The 14,416-nt window shown below is 36.6% G+C and overlaps 1 protein-coding gene and 1 long non-coding RNA gene across 2 annotated transcripts in view; both read right to left on the minus strand.

Annotated features, from left to right (window-relative positions):
• The window catches only part of LOC107833903 (uncharacterized), a 131,998-nt gene extending 129,201 nt beyond the window's left edge, over nt 1-2,797 (minus strand). The window contains exon 1 of the long non-coding RNA XR_001659681.1: nt 2,731-2,797. This is a non-coding gene — a long non-coding RNA (uncharacterized LOC107833903). The remainder of the gene's footprint in view (nt 1-2,730) is intronic.
• The window catches only part of LOC103156395 (pro-neuregulin-3, membrane-bound isoform-like), a gene marked incomplete at its 5' end in the record, with an annotated part of 327,874 nt that overhangs the window by 153,889 nt on the left and 159,569 nt on the right, over nt 1-14,416 (minus strand). The gene's annotated exons all lie outside the window — the stretch shown is intronic.

Raw genomic sequence — 14,416 nt, forward strand, 5'->3', positions numbered from 1 at the left:
TCCTCTTTTGACAAACAGAGATCGTTTCAGCGTTCAGATGAGCGACCATATGTCTGTAATTTAATAGAGGTATACGATTGATGTATAATCGACATTCAAAAGAAAAACCGCTTTGGGAACAACACCCAAGCCTACCTGCACGTCAAAGTCCCACAGCGTCTGCTACCCAAGGTGCGATTTAGCAGCAATATAAGCAGTGGCTGTCAATTTAGGACTGACGTGCAGCTGTCACATGACGTTAAACCCTCGCGAGAACAACCCTGCTCTCGCCCGGTTAGTGTCGAAAAAATAAAACAAAGGAGGATTTTTAAATTAGATCTTTAAATAAAACAAAATAAAATTAGATTTAACAAAATAGAAAATAAAATAACTAAACTACATCTAATATAGAAAAATTATCCTGGTTACACATGCCTCATTGCTAAATATGTAGTTGTTGTGACCGCCGAACCTCATCTTCAACCCGTTTCACTGTTACCATCTTAGTGATTTTGTCACTATATTTAGCGACTAGCATCTTTTTTATGTGATATTTGAGACTATGGCAACAACATGAAGAAACATTACAACAATTGTGAATTGTATGCTATTTCTGTTTTATTTTTTTATGTTTTGTTTTATTTTATATATGTTTGATTAGTATGTACAGCATTCTGGAAAACTTGCTCTTGAATGTGCTTTGTAAATGAATTGGGTTTGGGCCGTTACAGTGAACCTGTGTACAGTACATCCTACATGTTTTAGGGCACTAGTTTCCGTTTTGTGACAGCTGTTTGCCACCTAGCTTAGTGCACAAGTTGGGAAAAACTAATTGCTGCTTCATTACAGAATACTTCCTGAACACAATATTTAAGTTGTTCTTAACTTTAACTAATTTGATATATACCCTCATAATACTCCCATATAAATATATTGGACTAATCCCACCTCACATGGCACATAGGAGTCACCCTCAACTGAAACAACTTCCTCAGGTAAATCCTAGTTAAAAGGTTTTGGTTTGATTTGTTGCCAAAAATATTGATAGAATTTAACCACAATTTAAAAATCCAGTATAGAACTAATATGCTTGAATGAAATTTAAATCGCTAAAAATCCACTAAAAATTCCCTTTTTTAGCGGAGGTATGAAAAATAAACAGCTAAACAAATGTGGATTTATGACACACTTTACAAATACTTGTTTAAATTCAGACTTTCTTAGCAGTAATAAATTCTGATCAGTATTTCACATTTTTATACAGATAAAAATTTCTTCTAAACAAAATGAGAGAAAACTAATCAACTTAGACAAATCAAGTTCAGGTCTAGGTAAAGCTTGTCCTTTTACTCCATTAATAGTTAGAAAAAAATACTGCTTGCTTGTGTCATTGTGCTTCTATTCTCTATTGACTGATTCAAGTTTTTCCATTGCTGACCTCAGACATTAACAAAAAGACAGGTAAACAAAGGTCACTACTTCATCCACTCAAAAAATGTTGAAAATCTTGAAAAAGTTTTCTCCTCTTCCTGTTAGAGCATCAACTTGAACCCCATGGACTTGTCCAACATTTAACCAGCCTGGTATTATTAAATGAACTTTTCACCCACTTTATCATTCCTACATGACAGTGCCTTGGAATTGTCTGAATTATTTTCTGTGTCAAAGTTGTCATCATTTAAGAGAATATAACCTTAAAGAGGCAACAGATCTGAGCTCAATCCCTCCACTGTGCCAGCAGGAATTACTTCACTTTAAACTGCAAAGAACTTGACCCTTTCTGCCAACGCTTTTCAGAAAATCTCTGCCCAATTATAATTCACTGCCAGGATAGCTTGTTAACAACACTGATACTCTTCCTTCCCTGCATAAACCTGGAGTGAAATCTTTTTTTTTTTTTTTTTTTGCGCTAAACTCTCATCCGATTAAGATGAGATATACGTAATATCTTTGCAGCAGGGAGTCTGGGGATTTTTGCAAAGAGTGTCTGTGTAAAGCCAGGATATGCTAAAGAACTGGATCTCACTGTAAACCCTTCCTATGGTGTCTGACAGCCATTGCAATCTTAAAGAGATCAAGGGCAAGAGCAAGCTGTTAGTGGGCCACAATCAGCCCAAGCTTGTGTTGTGAAGTCTATATTTGCATCTAAGTACTTGAAAAGGTTTTCATACTCCACCAACCAATTTGCATTTGTAAGGTTGCAACCACAAAAGTTGATGTATTGAAAACACATGGATGTGCTTTCATCCAAATCAGTGTTTTCCAACCTTTATTGAGCCAAGGTACATTGTTTTAATTGAAAAAATCTTGAGGCACACCACCAACCAAAAATGTAAACAAAGATACTCTGTAGCCGCCTATATTACATATATAGTCATTCTTATCAAAGTGTGTTGAATAGGAATCAAATAAACACAAAAATTTATTTTTTATCATATTTTACATTTCTTATTTCAAATTGCACTTAACATGTCCACTTCAAAAAGACACCTGAACACCTGAACAGTGCCACAACACTGTCACGTTGTCTTGTTTTAATGTAAAATCCTCTGTACCTACTGCCATCTAGTGATAATAAAATTACATGATTACACCGCTAATCACTACTACAGCAAAGACACTCAAAGATGACATTATTTGCAGATAATTAATTCATTTTCAAAAAATCTTTTAAGTCCAATTACCATATTTTACAGACTATGAACGCACCGTACTATAAACCGTACCTTAAAATTTTTTGAACCAACCCACCCTGGAAACTATATCAGCCGCACCGGGCTACAGGCCGCTGGTATCTCTGCCGCTCTCGGTTTCCCATAAGGACCCAGCAGAGGGCAGAAGAGGGCTGTGTCCTAATAACTGCTGGATATATTAAGGACGCAGTTCTCCGTCTCCAAATCCGGTTTTGTTCACGCCGAGTTTCCGTGCAGCGGCTTTATTTCCCTCCTGTACTGCCAGATCGATACTCCTCAACTTAGAAGCTGCATCATATGAGTTTGAAAACATTTCTCTGTCGTGCCTGCTGCTAGCATGTGCTTGTTCTAAATTAAAATGAGCACTTTCTTCTTCGATTTCCAATTTTGACTTTCAATGATTCACTTCTTGCTAGAGAGCCCCCTGGTGGTTGAAGAAAAATCCACAGAAAAGCCGCATGTTCAAAGTGTAGGAAAAAAGTAGCAGGTTATAGTCCGGAAAATACGGCAGGTGAAATTGGATCATTTCCACGGCACACCTGACGATCACTCACGGTACACTAGTGTGCCGCGGCACAGTGGTTGAAAAACACTGGTCTAAATCATTTTATGACTTCATGCTTAAGGTCAGTGACCTCTACTGCAGCCTAAGGTCTTTTGCTCCCTCTAACAGATTTTCAGTTTTTCACGTCGTCCAGCTTTTCTGTCCCCTGATGAAGAAAAACATTCCCACAGCATGATCCTGCCATCACCTAGTTTCATTGAGGGCATGGTGAGTCCAGGGTGCTCTGTGGTGTTAGTTTTAGGTAAGCTTGTAGGCGTAGAGAAGATTGTTCCACATGTTTGAGTTGTTCCCTACATGACTGGAATGCAAATGGCCTTTCTTACAGTGTGCCAGCAGATGTACCATACTTGTCTGTTTTTGAATGATAGATCTGTGCGATGCTTAAAGCTCATGATCATGTTTTAAAATCTGTGATGATTATTCTTTGTCACAACTTAAAGTCTACCAAGAGATACTAAGTTTGGAATGGTTAACTCAAGCTCGGGTTGAACATCAACAGCACAATTCATACAGGTTGTTGTAATTTTAGCTGTCTTATGTGCTAATCTTACACATATTGAAGAATTTGTGTAAAAATTCTTCAATATGTGTAAAAACCAGCCCCTTGTTCCATGCTACAGAGGGTCTGAATCCTGGACTATTGAGAAATGTTTGCATGCTGGAGACGTGGACTCTGTTGAAGTTTGAAACGATTGGATTTGATTTTGCCCAATTGCTGTTTGGCTGTGACGTAGATAATGAACAAGCTACACTATGAAGCTTATTAGGAACTCCAGGCGCTGTAAAAAAAAACCATCCATTACTGCAAATAGAAAAGTGTGGAGCTGAATGAAATCTTAAATAAAGTGTCAAACATTCCTCTTGGTCCAACTTTAATTGGCCATATTTGGAAGAATGAATGAAGCCATTCAGTCTGTGTTGGGAGGCCAACTCGACTGAACGGCTTCATTTCATTCTAAAACTATGCAGAAAATGAAAGGCATCATTCACAACTCCTCTGTCTGTTCACTGATTGGACCGCTGGTTGAAATTCAATCAGAGAAATCCAGCTCAATCTGACATCTGTTTTTCACATTACACATTAGTGAAAAACAGACGTCCAATCTATTTACAAAAAAAATGGTGAAGGTAATCATTGTATTAAAAAATAAAATAGGGAAACCATGTATTATCTTTATATTTACTAGTTAAGTTCTATTTAGTGTTAGTCTGTCACATAAATTATTCATAAACTGTATGGTTGGTTGTGACAGCAAGTGAAAACAAATGAAGCTGTACATATACCGGTACTTTTTGCAGGGCAGTGTATGAAAGTGTTTCACATGCTATTTCAAGATTGAATTATCACTGCATGATAAAACATGGTCATATAAATGAATAACCTGAACACAAGCCTCTCTTCTCCCAACTTGTTCTGTAGAAACAAAGTTGGCACCGTCTTCCCCATGCTGCCAGAGCCGTTGGAAGCCCTTAGGGACATTAGACAGTCTGTGGGCAGCTCAGAGAAGCAGATGGCCCTCCATCCTATTACACAGCTCCTTACACAATCTTTATATTGCACACTCTCTTACTTGCACAACGGACATGTCAACTTCTATTTTCAGTATGTGTCATTTTTACCACGCCTGTGTGTTCATGTGCTTGGTTTGTGTTTTCACTTTTGTCTGTTTTGGAAAGAGATTCACAAATCCAGTTTGTGATTGTAGACTTTCTTGGGGTGGGCGGGTTGTTTTCCGTTTCTGTTGAGTATTTTTATATAAAGAAGAAGCGAGTCATCAAGTAAAGTTTGTTTGTTAATCTTGATTGAGCAGAATGTGCTGGACATTCACCGCCCAACATTTCGGCTCCGCAGGACAAAGCTTTCCCATCAATTTAAGGGGAGACGATGTGTTTACACAGCTGTGCCCGTACGATAGCCCTCTACTGTCACTGAGCCTGCAAGCTATAGCGCTTACACACCCCCTCACTGTGCATTTATTATTCCCAGGCAAGTAAACAAGAAGAAATGTGTTCAACTCTACCCAAATAAAATTATTTTTAAAAAGTCACTTTAGGTAGAACTTGGGGAATTAGGTTTATGGACAGCATTTCTACATAATTTTATAACTACTCTAACAATTACAGTTATTTTTTACTCAATTGATGGTATTCCAGCTTTTAATACTTTGTGCAACTCTTGTTTTTATCAACATGACATTTCTGGCAATGCACTGTTGCCTTGAAGCAGGAAGGTCCTTGGTTCAAATAGTTGAGTGGGACGTCCAGTGATCCAAAACATAACTGTTCGGTTAATTCGTCTGTCTAAATTCCCCTTAGGTGTGAGTGTGTGCAGAATTTTGAGCAAATGTTTGAAATGTCACAACAAAGAAAATAGAAGATAGGTGCATTTCCATCTACTAGTTTGGATCTAAGTAACCAGGATATGCAAATCGTAAATTCATCTGATGCTGACACTACATACAACTGTAGTACACAGGAAGTAGAGGCTGCAAACTAGCATGGACCACACATCTCAGAAAACATGGAGAGAGTCTTTCCCTCCATGTTTCGTACTGGAAGCTTAGTGTTAGAAATTGTCCAAGATTTGATGTTTTATGCCTCCATCAGTGGATGGGAGTATCAGCTTCGTCAGGACTTATCCGGCATCTTCCATCTCTCCTTTAGCCCATTAACTCTTTTACAAAAAAGCTGAAAACCACCTCAAATGAGTGTCAACACTTTTTGCAAAATTGAGGAAGTTATTTAGAATTTTGTCCATTTCCATCAACCTTTTCTTCTTTATTTTTTAAAGGCTTTATTGGCCTTTATTTGAGAGTAGTTAGGTCTTGTGACCTACAGGAAGGTAGGCCATGACAGAGAGGGGAAGACATGCAGCAAAGTTCATCAGGCTGGGAATCGAACCTGTGATGTCCGTGTCAAGGACTAAGGCCTCCATACGTGGGTTGTGCTTTACCGCTGCGGCACCACAGCACCCCCCCATCCACCTTTTCGAATGCTGTATTTCAAAAGCATGCATAATAAAACGCTGATAGAAACACAGCTAATGTTCAGTGGACGTTTGCAAAACTTCACATACTTACGTTTGTGATGGTGGGACAGAAAAATGTTATTTTCTGTCTGAACAAATGGGCTCTTTGTTACATCACGGTAATACCGCAGAATAAATAAAAAGAGGATAAAAACAATAGCTTCAGTTTCATATATTTTAAAGGGATTGCTAAGAATGCTAATTAAATTATATTCAGTTAGATCCAGTAAAGTTCAATATAATTTTTAATTGACATAGGTTTTCTTTCCCATGCATTAAATGTATTTTAAGCTTTTTACACATTTTTGGTGTGACACCAAATTAATCTTTGTTTATATATGGCACATTTCAGCCACATTCACACACACTTACACACCAATTTATAGGTCAGGCCGTAACGTCCAAAATGAATGAATCTGGAAGAGACTAAATTAGCTGTGGCTTTATGCAACCTGTACTTCAACACATCTCCCTCTGCAGTCTACTGTCAGCTGTTTACTATGGACAAAATAAAAGAGAGCGAATAAGCTTTATATGTGTAGAGGTTAGATTTACAGGGTGTGTGCCAGTCACCTGTAAAACGATGAGCAAAAACAGAAGACATTTGATCAGCGCTGGGTTTACGTTTTCTAGAATCCTTTTGTTTCCTCTGAGCTTCCTGAAAGACGGCTGTAAAGGTTCATCTGTTCCAACATAAAGTTGCTAAACTGATTCTAATGTGAGAAATTTCACACCTTTATTTGAAAGTGAATCAGTTGTTGGTCAAATCAAGCCGTTACCCAGCTCCTTAAAGTCCTTAAGTATGATGTAGTGGGTCAGTACATTTTATTAGCTGTTGCTTTTTAAGATAATAAACACTTATTCTTTGACATAAATGGGAATAAAATGATGTGTTAATATGCTGCAAGGTTTTGCAAACAAACAGGTTTGGGTTATTTTTGCTAACCAGTCAGTCAAATATAGATGAATAGGTTAGGTTAAGGTGAGGTTGTGTGTCTGATGGTGGTTTGGTGAAGTTTACAACTAATGTCTACCATTAAGATTAAAGGTTGAAAAGAATAATCCATGAACAATCAGTGGGTAAGAGGCAGATACAATTTAGAGTTGTGATGTGAAAAAGGTATGAAAAAATTAGGCTCATGTAACCATGGTGAAGAAAACAACTAATAAAAATAAATATTAATAAAGAATGTTCTTTAATTTTGTTGTTCAACTGGTTATATTTTAAATGTCCCACTGCACTTAAATGCACCGCTCAGTGTTCCCAACGTACAGCCAATCAGGAACCACTTTCAGGTAGTGCAGTGTGAAGTTGAGGCACATTTGTCAATTGCACATTTGTTCTTTTCTGATTTGAGATGTGAAGGAGAAGGAAACAGTTATTCAGCAACTGGAGATGAGTCGACTCATCTCCAGAGGTTCAAAAGTCATCTCGACTTGAACCTCTGTTGCTGAATGTCTTCCCCCTCGCTCTCAACCCACTTTCCTGCCTGATAACTAACTGTTAAGTAAAGGCCGTAGAGGCCACAACATCTTTTTCAAAAAAGTGTTTCACACCTTATTGACAATAGATTCTGTTCAATTGGGGCATTATGTCAAACCAACCAAACCCTTTGAGAAACCTCTTCCCCACCTTGCCTGTGGTAGTGCTGCGGCAAGAAACACTGAAGGAAACACAAAAACATCCAAAGACGACACTGAGCGCAACTTTCTTCATGAAATACAAACATAAATAAATTTTAGCAGCTTTGGTATTTTGTTTTCATCTTTGGCAAAAAACCACAAGCCATTTCACCCACTAGCGCAAGACGTGCGTTTGTTTTGGTTGTATTTACCTAGAATGCCCTGCGGTATAGTTAGACTCAAGTCCACTTGGTCTTCACATGTACATTCAAAACGCACCAGAGTTCACCTCAACCAAACCAAAACCTAGGTTTTTAGGTGGACAAGTGTCTGATTGCAAATTCACCCCTCGCCAAACGAACCAGACTTTCTAGGCAAACAAACTAGAGTTTGTAAACAGGCTCATACAAATGCAACTTTAATGTCCTCTGAATCTGGGAAACAAGATTTACACATAATTTTTAAAAAAAATGTTTATGTTTAAGTTCTTTGGTGTGAATCTTGAACATAGTACCACTACCTTATGCTAACTACATAGCAGCTAAAAGAAAACGACTATCTTAAATTATTAACCTCAAGTATCAAGTCATTAATTCATTAGCATTAGTATGACTGTACATTATTTTACTATCTGACCTGTTCTTATTTAACATCATGGAAGAGGTTAAGTGAAATCTGATTAGATTGTTTTATGGTGGTAATGGTGATCTGTAAAAAAATAGTAAAAAAATAAAAAAGACTGAGGCTCATCCTTTTCTCTTAAACTGCCAGATTATTGCTTCAGGTAATTAGTTATTGTTAGCAAAACAAATATTATACCTTCCAGCAAAATGAGATCATATTTACACAAGAAATAATCCTTGGATGTCTAATAGTCCAAAAAGCCCAATGTAAACTCGCCTATCAATATGAAAAGCATCATACTGTATAAACTATTTTTTAAAATCAATGTAATCTTTGTGAGTCCACTGTAGGTCAGATACTATGGAAGATCAGAACTGCTGGTGACATAGACAAAGGAACATAAAGGAAATACTTTTTATTTTAAAATAATGACCAAATTGCCCAAAGGCAGAAAAAAAGCATGACTGCAAATATTAATGCTGTTTTTTTAAGCATTAATATCAGTTCTTTTCCAACCAGTCCAGTATCTCTTCGCCGCAGCATTGTTGTACATTAGCTTTACTGCTGGAAATGAAACCCTTTATGTCCTGGGCCAGACATATAATCTGCAGACGCCCGTAAGGAAAGTCAGATGCATCACAACCCCTCCAGGAGATCCAGTCTGAGAATATAACAGGGATATGAACATCTGAGGATAAAAATGTAACACATAAAACCTGCAGCCAGCCCTCTTTTTTATGTAAGTAGTCAGAATGAAAATATAGGTATGTAGTAAAAATAAAAATGTTTTCATCCAAAGCTGCATCATACCAACACAAATATTGGTTTATTTATTTATTTATTTTAAATAAAATTCAGTGTTCCTGCAGATATACAAGACGACTATCTGGCAACAGAGGCTGTGGTGTTTATCCAGCTCCAGTGTTGATGTAATTTAAAATATTTTCATCTCCTGGAGCATGGAGTTGCGTCAGTGAACCAACAATGGTACAATTCTGATCTTGTAATTGAGGCAAAAAAAATGCTCTCTTGTCTGTAAATAAATGATTTAGTAATTGAATGTATCCATTTAAAGCAACTAAACTTCTGAGAGTTCCATTAACTGACATTATTTTTTTTAAAACTCCTATTCTTAAACTATTTTCTTGTAACTCCTTCAGATCAATTTCATGCAGTCTCTAAATTTTGTGTAGTGTATTTGTTTTGGACAGTGGGAGGAACATGGTACAGTATGCAAGCTCCACACAGAGAGGCAGCTGAGATTTGAACCAGCAACCTTCTAGCTGTGAGACAGAAGCAACTGCAGGGAAATGGTCATTTTGTAGTCCTGTAATTATAGCAATACTACAAAAGCAGATTAGGGCCATTGTACATAGAAAAAATACATTTCTGTCCCCCCCAAAAAAACTCTGAAATATTTAGACTCATCTCAAAGAAAAACCTCTAATGTCAAAAATTTTGGAGATTAATCTAAAAATTTCTGATTTTTTTTATAACAATCTTATTTTTACTTTTTCAGCCCTGAAAAGTCCTATTTTTTCTAGAAAAAATGTCTGAGCAATTTCAATCTTAAAATGTCCTTATTGTTTGGAGGAAATTCACTTCATTTTTTAAATCTACAATTGCCCTCATATGATGTTGTATAACACAGAGAAATTAACAAAGCAAAATTGATCAACAACAAAATTGAAGTGATCAATGTTTGTTGATCAAATCAACAAAATCACATCAACAATTTGATTTTGTTGAGTTCTTTCCAAATCAATCCTTATGTTAGACGATTAAAGCCACTGAAACCCTCCCCAAAGAATTCTGACTTTAATCTCAAAATTCTTTCTTCATTCTCAAATTTCTGAGATGAAAGTCCTAATCCTGTCTTTTTCAGGAAAAAAACCCCCACATACAATAATAATAATAAAAAAAATCTAAATTCTGACTTGTTACTCATATTCTTAAGTTTGAAATCAGAAATTCAGAAGTTGGAGATTAATTGTTTTTTTCCAGCAGTGCAAATCCTCTTCCAAATAGCAAAGTTTATTTCAGTTATTTAAATTTTATCTTATTTTCTCGTCATGATTGATGCTGCCTCTGCTCCACACAGTTTTCATTTTATATTTGTCTTTTCTAACTTGACACTTTCTTGTCTAGATCTGGTACTTTTGACATTATAAGACAACCAGATCCACCACACTTTGCAGAAGGTGCAAGAACAAATAAAAAGCAAAACCAGTTAAGCCACACGATAAGCAACATCTCATTGACTTGTAACGTTGTTCCCTCATACTTCTGAAACAGAACTCTTTTGAAAAGCAAATGACAGTCTATCCTCATTTTCCAAAGTGCTCAATCACCTGGCAGATAACCTAACAATTCAACGTTAGCCTAAATAGCTAGACCTGTTATTGATTTTTTTTAACCACGTAAACAGCCCTCAAATTGCTTGAATTGCATGAACATGTTTCCGGCCCGAGTCCACAAGGTGAGAACCTGACACCTATTCCTGGTAGAAAAATACCAGTAAATGGAAAAGAAAAGCCATTTTCCTTTCCTTGTTGGACCTCATGTTAGCCTGTAGCCATTGATTGGCTGCCTGTGCTTTGGGTTAGACCCTGTGGACAGCCTTACCACTATCGACCGTTGCTCTGCTTTAACTACTTCTTGAGGGGTTTGAGCTCACTCAAGCACCAGGGTAGATCAAACTGTAATGATTCAGCATTTCCAAGGTTTCACCTAAATCACATCTCAACTCTGTTAACTGCTGGAGGCGTGAAGCTCCTCAGAGGTGTGGTATGGCCCCATGTCAGATCAGCTCAAGTATTTAAAGTTTTATATTAAATATAGCAAAACTGTTCTAATGGTTAATGCGTACCTGGCAGCTTGTCTTGCATATAAAGGTTCTCATGCCCTCTTACTCTTTTGTTGAACTTTACTGGGATTTTATGTAATAGGTCAACATAAAATAGCACATATTCTGTGAAATTCTATTGAATATTAGTGAACAAACAAGTTGGTTAAGCTGGACAGAGGTTTAAAGCATGATTAGGTCATGAAACCAATTAATCTAATAATCAAATAAATCTTTTATAAATATAGCTTAAAATCTTTGACAGTGAATTAGGGGCACTGTGGATAGAAAAAAGGAGGAGCAAATTTCTGCCAAAAAAAAACTCAGACATATTGAGATTACTCTCAGAAATTTTCCTCAAAAATTTTGAAATTTTTTGAGTTTGTAAAATCCAACAATTTAGACTTTTGGAGTTTTTTCATGCAAAGTTTTGACTTTTAGAGCTTATTTGGTGGAAATGTACTCCTTTTTTTCCCTTTATCTATGATGGCCCTAAGACACCATGGTAAAAATCAGTTGTAACACCTGAAAATGAGCTGTTTGTAGAAGCTTTCCACCCATTCTGACTGAGCTTTGAGCTACTCTACAAAGAAGGTGGAAAATTAATTAGAGAATCCATTTCTCTAATTTAAAGCCAATAGAAACATACCACCCAATTGAAATCACAGGGAAAGATGGCTCTATAAAATATTTTCACATGCCATCTGGAGATAAATGCAAATCACACTTGTAAGAATCATATTTGATAAACAAAAAGAAGTCTAGAAAGTATGTAAAATTTTAAATCTTAACACAGAAATTTGGGCCAAAAAATTGAGTCACATTATCATGATTATTAGTGATTATGATTCAGAACCTAATCTTTTAAAGCTCGTCTTAAAACCCATCTATTTTATTTGGCTTTCAACTCCAACAGGCTCTAGTTTTAAATTGTATGTTTGTTTGTTTTTAAACTGTAAGAGTTTTTATTTTATTTTATTTATTTTTTGTTATGTTGTGTTTTAATGTACAGCACTTTGTATCAGCTGTGGTTGTTTTAAAGTGCTTTATAAATAAAGTTGGTATGGTAATCTAAGATGTCCCAAAATCATTTAGAAAAATAAATAAAACAAATTCGTTGTCTATCACCCTCCATTTTGCAATCATGTGGAACGTCCTCCTGATGTAACCACATAGTCACTATGCTGACACTTCCACTATGTCATAGTGGAATGTACACATGGTGGAAAGCACCAGAATAAAGGGGAACTATAAAAATGAAAAAGACAGGGAGCCAAGCTATGGCTGAGCTAAGGTACACCGTACAGTCACGTGTGGAGCCCTGTGCGATGTGTTGTGTCTTGATTGGTCAGACATTAGTTGCCGTGTTTTATGCAGAAATGGTTTAACTAGTCTGCTTTCATGGTTTTTTGTCTCCACAAAAGACACAAATACAGAAAGTTTATTCAATGCGTTTGCGTCACGTAATTATATCCAATTTTTAAAATGTTTCACTAAACAGCTACAAAGACTGTCAAATGGCCAAAAACATATGGATGGAAATAGTAAATAGTACACAGAGGAGGCTGTGTACAGAAAAGCGTGTCACTCTTTTCTGTCCATGATGGTTCATTAAAGCAAAACTGAGGATGCAACAATGGAGTAATTTCATCTGAGCCTGGATTAACATTTAAAACTTAATGTGAAAAAGACACTTTAATGTCTCCTTTTGTCATTCTGCGTGCAAAGCAGACTGGAGTAGATTAAAAGAGAAATTATGAATTATTTTTCTTTAATCAAAAACTGATTTTGAATCAAAACGTGGCCCTCAAATAAAATCATGGCTGCCACTGCTTTGTGTTGTTTTATCACATAAATCGCAAAAAAAAAACAAAAAAAAGTAATACAACTTTAATACTTTGCTTGCCAGAGTAGTATAGTAGTATCAATGCCATAGTAGTATCAATAACAACATTAGGGAAACAGGAGCTGAGCACATCTGCACTGAGTGCACATAACAGACCAAAAAGTGTTTGTTTGGCTAAACAGATCTTTGAGTGGGGCAAGGTCTCCATGGTTACTGTCTGTCACCTCAGTGGGACACCATGCTTGTTCCTAGCAGTTTGTTGTTGGCTTCTCCATATCTTAGCATGCCCCTTCTTTTTCCCCACATCTCCAACACAGATTCACTCGCAAAACCAAAAATGTATGAGAAGTAAGGAGATGAATTAATACTGGAAGTAGCAAATTGGGACTTTTTTTTGTTAAATATGCCTCATTCTGGTCTTAATAAATATGATTACTCATTTTACTTTGCACTAATACAGATTTCCCAGAGTGCTCCAATCTTTTAACCACACACAAACACAACAGTACCCACTTCTCTGAAAACAATATATAATCTCAAAGGCTTAGGATAAATCCAAAGGATTCAGCTACATTAAAAAATAAAAACACTGGTCCGCATTACACTCACGCAAAACTAAAACGGGCCACGTTCACTTCTCTCATTCCCTTTTCCTTTATGTCTCCTCCTTCGGTCTGCCGTGTTGTAGGTGTTTGTGAACAATGGTTGATGAAAAAGAGGAGCCATGGTGGCTGCATGAATCCAACAGCTTAGGATTTATGAGGGGCAACCCACTCTCTCCGTCACCAGGTACTCCATGGCAGTGAAAAAAAAAACATTTAGCCAAAGGGATATTACTCTGCCTTTAAGCACGCACACTCAATATTTTTAATGTGGAGTGGGATTAAAAGCTAAAAGGTTTTGAAGATGACTGTTGAAGATGACTTTATCCTACTTTTTGAAAAAAGATGAACTTTTGACCATATGTATAGAGGGTTTTCCCTATTCAGGTTCTAATATGCATCAATGAAAAAAAGAAAACACTGTAATAGTAACCTTATATAAGTGAGACCACTGGAACATTTGATTTATTTTTACATTATGTATAAATGTGTTACCAAATGACTTAATATATCGATTGAGGAAAAGATAATCTGGTTACATTGAAGGTTTTCATTCCCAACTGAAAGAGGGATGGATTAACAGACAAGTGTGCACACACACGCACGCACGC

The sequence above is a fragment of the Poecilia formosa genome, unplaced genomic scaffold, assembly GCF_000485575.1.
Source record: "Poecilia formosa unplaced genomic scaffold, Poecilia_formosa-5.1.2 Scaffold478, whole genome shotgun sequence".
Classification (NCBI taxonomy): domain Eukaryota; kingdom Metazoa; phylum Chordata; class Actinopteri; order Cyprinodontiformes; family Poeciliidae; genus Poecilia; species Poecilia formosa.